This window comes from Macrotis lagotis, chromosome X (assembly GCF_037893015.1).
Source record: "Macrotis lagotis isolate mMagLag1 chromosome X, bilby.v1.9.chrom.fasta, whole genome shotgun sequence".
NCBI lineage: Eukaryota > Metazoa > Chordata > Mammalia > Peramelemorphia > Peramelidae > Macrotis > Macrotis lagotis.
The window spans coordinates 598,443,014-598,449,013 of NC_133666.1; positions in this window are offsets into that span (position 1 = coordinate 598,443,014).

Here is a 6,000-nt window from a genome sequence, read left to right on the forward strand (position 1 = left end):
AAATTATGGAAACATAAATAGGAAAATAAATTCTTGATACTATCCATTAATTGAAACCACATAAAGTGAAAGGAATGGATTTATAATGAAAATTTTCTGTCTAGTTAAAATTGGAGTTAATTCACATATTATTATTATTATTATTATTTATTGTTTGTGAGAAGTAGCTTTATACAGAGCTCCTGGAGGGAAAGTTATGTTTGTTATCTGTTGTGAATTTTTTCTAACTTTTGTATTTTCTTTCAATAATGATAATTTTGAAAACCTAACAAATATTTTCACCTATTTGGATGACTATATAGAAAATATCTTCTCCAAACTTACTTCTACATACTATTAAAATAATTATATCTACTATCCATCTCCCTGTTCAAAAATTTTCAGTGACTCCCATTTGTTTAAAAAATGAAATACTTATACTGGCATTGAAGCTCCTATTTAATCTGCCTGTTATAAACATTTCTAATCGTATTTGTTACTTCCTGCACTTTACATTCATTTTGGATATTTAGTTGTTTCCCAAATTTGGAATTGTGTTCTGTTTGTTTGAGCAAGGCATGGAGAGGTGAACAAAGGGTAGAGATGAAGAGAGAGGTCATTCCAGGCTTGGTTGAATGCACACAGTAAGTGACTAATATAGTTCGGAATGAATTGAATTGAATCAAATGCATACTCCACCAATCAACAAATATTAATTAAGAACCTAATGTGGTGCAGATTGCTAAGTCCTGGAGATAGAAGAACCAATAATGAAACAATGTCTTCTATAAAGGATTTACATTCTAATTAGAGTCAATAAATACTATCAAAACACATGCAGCATATAGATAATATAAATTATCTGTCCTATTTTATGTCTAATTAAAAAAATTGGTTTTTCAGCCTCCCACTAATAACTATAAATCTAACTGTTGTCTTTGTGTGTAAAAATGTCAATCTCCCATGGCAAGGCCTGTCTCCAACATCTCAATGTTGGCTTGACTTGTGTCAATACTACTTAGTCAACTTTGTAATAGCCCCAATAAGTTCCTTTACCTGGGTCAACAAATCACAAGATAAGAGGCATCCAGATGAGGAGAGAGCAAAGCCTATGGTTGTTTGTAAACATTCCTTCTCCAGCCTAAGTGGGATTCTTATCAATAGGAATTTAAAGCAAATATTATAACTTAGGAGAGGATCATAATGTAGAACTATGTCATCCATATAAAATCTCATCAGTAGCCTTTATGATTCGTAGTGTTTTCTATATAAAATGACCCTGAAATTTTGCATCAGGCTTGATATCTTTAATAATACCATCCACCCATAGGTTTGGTAAAATCTTAGAGAATAAAATTTCATGGATAAAACTAACTTTTTGTTGTTTCATTTTTAGCCTAAGAAAATTATTCTTAACAAAATGAACATAAATATATACAAAGGTGTTAATAATAACAATAGCTATTATTTTTGCAGTATTTTAAGATTACAACTAGGGAGCACAGTGAGTAACTCCAAGCCTGGAGTTAGGAAAACTCTTCTTCCTGAGTTCAAATACTGCCTCAGATACTTATTAACTGTGTGACCCTCGGCAATTCACTTTGCCTCAGTTAACTTCAGTTTCCTCAGCTGTACAATGACCTGGAGTAGGAAATGGCAAACTGTTCCAATATCTTTAATAAAAAAAAACCCCAAATGAGGTCACCAAGAGTCAGACAAGACAGAAAAACAGTTAAATAAAAATGAAGCTTGCAAAACCCTGCACACATTCTCATCTGACCCTCACAATAACCCTGTGAGATAGATACTATTATCACAACTATTTTGCCAATGAGGAAACTGAGACCAGATAAAGGATTTGCCAAGGTTCATAGGATTATAAAGCCCAGGTTTTCTGGACTTTGAACCCAGTCCTCTTTATTCCCCCATACTTAACCACCCAAGTTGGGATGGAGGGCACCATCAAAAAGGACTGAAAGTTCCCATCTTGAGCTGCAGGTTTTTGGGTCACATTTTTAAGAAAGAAAGGGACTTTAAGGGACAGAGGTAAGGAGGGAATACATTCCAAGCATTAGGATAGCCAATACAAAGATAAGAAGACAGAAGATGGTATGTAGCTGGAGGTAAGCTGTGAGAAAATGTTAAGTGAAAGGAATAAGCATTTAGAGAACACCTCCTGTGTACTAGCCACCATGCTAAGAACTTTTACAATTAGCTCATTAGGTCATTCAGAGGGTAGACTACCAGGATTTGCCAGCAGGGAGATGTTTATTTGATTTTCAGATTTGCTCAACTCCTTGTGACCCCATTTATGGTTTTTTTGGCAAGAATTCTAGAATGTTTGCCATTCCTTTCTCCAGTTCATTTAAAAGGTGAGGAAACTGAGGCAAACAGTGTTAAGTGACTTGCCTTGGGTCACACAGCTAGTATATGTCTGAAATCTGATTTGAGTTAAAGACGAATCTTCCTGACTCCAAATACAGAGTTCTATCCACTTGACCTGAGCTCAAATCCTATCTCAGATAACTTAGTAGAACCAATCAATTTTCAATACATTTCTTATCTTTGTAATTGCATAGTCCCAGCCTCTTCCCTATCCTATTAAACAGATTTCTTGAGGGACAGAATTATATTATAGTGTCATAGATTTAGAGGTAGAAGAGACCTTAGAAGCCATCACACTCAGCCCTTTCATTTTTATAGATAAGGATATGGACTTTAAAGTTAAATGACTGAAAGGGTTACATAGCTGGTAAGAATCTGAAGTGGGATTTGAAATTGTCTTCATGACTCCAAGTGCCCTGTTCCCTCCATTAGACTGGATGGCTCACATTTTTTTCGTCTCAATAGAACCAGTTCCAAGAATAGTATGTTGCTCATAGTGGGCATTTAATAAATATTTGCTGAATTGAAACCTCATTTTAAAAATTAGGTAGATTGGGTGAAGTCCATTATTGAACCATAGAACACTAACAAGATTAGTCAATAAATGTTTGTTAAGTAGCTTCTATTTGCCAGACACTGTACTAAGTGGGAGGCATAGAAAGAAAAGTAAAATACAATTTCACCAATTTGGAATACTTTCTCAATGGGATCAACTATTCACTAAAAATAATGTGCATGCTTGTATGTATATCCACGTAATATGTGTACATAAGTGTATGTTTTTATGCACCTATACATTACATTTATGTATATATATATATAAATGTTCATGTATACAAAATGTGGTGTACAAATATTTTATATATATATATATATATATATATATATATATATTACACACACATACGTATGCATAGATAAGTAGATAGGCAGACAAACTGATAGATTGAGAGACATGGACTACCTCTTAAGGACACTAAAAATATTATGACTTCTCAATTCTAGCACATTGAGGGTATGCTTTATGATAAATTTATGGGGGGATATGTATAACAATAATCCAAGATGAGAAGTCTTGGCTATGCTGTGACATGCTACAGAGAGATTTGTATTTATAAATTAAAAAGAACTTTTGGTTTATTTAAAAATATAAATGCCCTATAGAGAAAAACAAGATTTTGCAATGATATCATAAACTCACCTCTACAATACTATTAATTAATTTAAAATCTTAGAGAGTGAATATAAAAACTGCTAAATTGAAGGTTATCTGGACAGTGATTATAAAATACCAAAGAAGCTGGTAAATCAAATTGATTCCATCAACAATATGCTTCCCATTAGTTAAAATGCCAACCGAATCAGGTTATTGGAACACATATAGGCAAAAGAACTGGTTCACTAACAGAAGTTATTCATTTTTTGGACCATCATGATGGCATCCTGGAAAACAGTCTGTGTTTCTTCATTTAGGATAAATGTTTTCAAAATCTAAGCGATCTACTTTTCATGTAATATTCCCATTCTTTTTCTCTGTGGAGTATGGAAAGCAACCTCAATAAATTAAAAATATTGTGTTTGCAGCCAAAAACCTTGTGTTGTTGCTGGAAATTACTTTATAAAAAATAAATATGTTTACATAACTCTTATATACCCACCTTCTTCCCGTAAATTAAATTTAATTAAATTTAATTCCCTTAAATTAAAAACGAATGATCATTAGAATTAGAATTAGAACATAGAATTTTGCAACTAGAAGATGGAAAGATAGAGCTAGATTATATCTGAGAACAAAGTATACAACCTCTAGTAGAGATCCCACAAGATGTTTTGTCCAGACCCCTCATTTTTCAAATCAAGAAATTAAAGCTCAGAGTGACGTGAAGTCAAATAACTTGTCCAAGGTTTGCAACTAGTTAGTACTAGATCCAGAATTAAAACTCGGATCCTTTGACTCCAGTGCTTTTTTAATGAAAAGAATTTGTACAAGGATCTTGGTATTGGAAATGTGTATGAAAAATAAGAGGTCTGGAGGTGTGGGGGGTAATAATTAAATAGCCATTATTTTCAGTTTCCCCACTTAAGTCTCAGCACAATACGGGGATTCTTGAAAAGTAGTCCATGAATTTATTTTTTTAATTTGATATATATATTTTTCAATATTATGCTCACTTTGTAATTTTATGTATTTTATTTTATGCATTTAAAAATATTTTCCTGAGAAGGGCCCATAGGTTTCCCTTGACTGTCCAAAAAGTCCATAACCCCCAGAAATTAAGAATCAGTGCATGATGAAGTCTCTTTTTGATATGGGAATGGCTACAGGTTCTTTAAGATACTGCCAGAGGCAAGACAGACTTTATTGCCAAACAGGCATAGAATATAGTTAGATAACGAACTGTGTATCTGCTAACTGGGGACTAGCCTAGCTGAATTCAGAGAAACATCCCTGGATTGACTGCAAGGAGATGACTTGCTGCAGAAAAATCTTCAAGGCCATCTATTAATTTAAAGCAGTCAGAGCTTTGGGACTGTGGAAATAACACCACATGGACAAAAATCACAGTCTTCAAGTATTGATAGAAGCTAAATCATCCATGATCACATTTCATCCAATGTCTTCCTCACACTTATCTCAGAACAGATGATGAATAGATTAAGTTGTCAAGGAAACTAGCCCTCAGTGCATTTTGCTATCTCTATGATGCTCGATCAAATCCCAGGAGTTTTAACAGAACTGAGGCAGTGAGGTATTAGAAGGGAAAAATGAAGCTTTTTTTTAAAGGACAGTTTCATATTTTCCTCTCACATTTTCATTTTTCTGATTAAAGGTCACATTTTCTGCTAGATAAGCAAGGCAGAGTCATCCTTTTGCCCTACACCAGTTTTCAAGTTTTAATATAACTCATTTATTATTTTTTTCCAAAAAGAACTCATTGCCTTAAAGCAGGAAGCTAAACTTAGTTTTGACGTTAGTCCTGCCTCTTAAAGAGTGCTCTCAGCTTTCCATCAGCTCCCAAGACCCCCATTCTCAGAAATTAGAGTTGCTTCCTTCTTCAGTATTCTTAGCATCTGAGAGTCAAAATGGAGGAAGCTTCTGGTTTCTTTAATATCTGAAGGGTGAATCTTATAATAGTGACTTACCTGTCTTCAGAGCAGATGAGAAATTTCCAGGGATTAAAAGAACTAAGAAAGTGACCCCTGAGGTTCCTACAATGTGTTTCTATGAGTTCTTAATGAAAGATAAAGGAGTGGCTATAAGGTAGCCTGATATCCATACTTTAAATCCCCAGAAAATTGCATTTAAATCCCCCAGAAAACATGGTGAGGTGAAACAGGATCTCCTCTGGAGCCAAATGCCTTGTCTCTCTCCTGAATGGAATCTGTAAATGAAATGATTTAGCAACATCCTAGCTTGGGATGGGAAACCAGTACGGTCAATAATTACTTTTATTGAAAGAATCGAATGAGGGTAATGGGTGGTACATTTCCTCCCTGTTAAAAAGACAGCTATCACAAGAGGAGTGAGCCAAATAGTAAATAATATGCTTGGCTTTCTGGATCCCTTCAAAGAAGGTTTAAGGATTTTTTGTTTTTTAGGTTTAGATGGAAATATTAGGGAAGTGATAGAAAGTA